Source organism: Morone saxatilis, unplaced genomic scaffold (genome assembly GCF_004916995.1).
Source record: "Morone saxatilis isolate NCDOM2014 unplaced genomic scaffold, NCSU_SB_2.0 Contig19, whole genome shotgun sequence".
Classification (NCBI taxonomy): domain Eukaryota; kingdom Metazoa; phylum Chordata; class Actinopteri; family Moronidae; genus Morone; species Morone saxatilis.
The window spans coordinates 23,866,107-23,867,488 of record NW_023339751.1 but is presented as its reverse complement, the minus strand read 5'-3'; the positions used below and the strand labels follow the sequence as shown (position 1 = coordinate 23,867,488).

Here is a 1,382-nt window from a genome sequence, read left to right as displayed (position 1 = left end):
ATCCTCACGCTGCACATTTTTCCTTCCACATCAACTTTGAGGCCTAATATATCCCACCCACTGACAGGTGCCATGAGTACACATGAACAGCACTCAAGACCACCTTTTCAAGTGGATCCTGGCGTGCTTTGTTGGTTCGTGCCCGGGTACGGTACACAGTGTTCACACTAACAAAACAAACTGGACTTTGGGGTAAAATGTACTTGGATCCGGGTCCAGGTCCCTGATGTGAAAGCCTCCTTAAATGACAAATGACAATGTGAACAATGTGTAATGACCATGTTTTATTTTCATACAAATCTTGATCAAATTTGCAAAAAATCGGCAATGAATGCATGTTTACGTCCCCTGCTGTTAAGTAAATATTAGGAACATATTGTGGAGCCAATTCTCCAGGTACATAAGAAGACACCACAATGAGAAGGCTTATGGTTAAAACACTCACACTAAAAGCACACACACTGTGCAGCACACAGACAGACAGGTAATCCCACTCCAGTGACTGAGTGGAAGGACAAAGTGTCACATGTTTAACGATGAATTAAACATGGCAGCAACACAGAAATCAGACAGATAACACAACAGTCCCCATGAATGATTTATCAGCCACTCTGTCACCTTTTGGCTTTGATTGAGACCAACAGCAGAGCACAGCAGCAGTTTACCTGCCCTGTTAGAGGAGGATCCTGTTGAGCATTAAGCCTATTTATAGCTGAGTGTCATAAGTGTAAGGTGATTTTCTCACAATTACATGAAAACTTTCATGAGAATCCATCTTGCCAACTGACAGCTACCTCATGAGTTTACGGGCGTGGTTTAATGTAATATTTATTTTTTCAACATTAGGGTTTCCACCCTAAAGGATCTAGAATTTGCAGAACTCTGCTTAAACCTCCATAAACTGGTGTGGCGAGTCCCAGGTCTGTGCGTTGTCCAGCATCATAAGAGCCACTGAGCAGGTACCCACCTGCTTTTAGTGATTCTGTGAGGTCCATTATCAGTTGGCTGCTGGTGCTGACAAGGACACAGAAAAGGTCAAAGGTCAGATCACGTTTTCACGACAGCCCTCACCAACCACGGTCCAAAAACAGGCAGGAAATAGCTTGCAAATTCAGCATTAATTCAGTGTTTGTAAAGTAAAAGTACTCATTATGCAGACTGGACCCTGTCAGTGTTATGTTGTTATTTACCAGCAGGACTGATTTGTTATTATTGATTCTTAAATGCATATATAAGTAATTTCTGCCGCTAGGGAAAACAAAAGACAAAGTTTGGTGACGTTGTGAAGTAGCCTGGGATCATGGGAGTTGTTGTCTTCACCACTATTGCTGTCATTGCAGTCAGCTTCTCCCAGTTAGGATTCTTTCAGTTCATTGTTCAGG

At 42.5% G+C, this 1,382-nt stretch overlaps 1 long non-coding RNA gene across 1 annotated transcript in view; it reads right to left on the bottom strand.

Moving 5' to 3' along the window:
* Nucleotides 1–1,311, bottom strand: part of LOC118329745 — a 7,486-nt gene extending 6,175 nt beyond the window's left edge. Inside the window, exon 1 of the long non-coding RNA XR_004796796.1 lies at nucleotides 968–1,311. This is a non-coding gene — a long non-coding RNA (uncharacterized LOC118329745). The remainder of the gene's footprint in view (nucleotides 1–967) is intronic.
* Nucleotides 1,312–1,382: the final 71 nt, after the last annotated feature.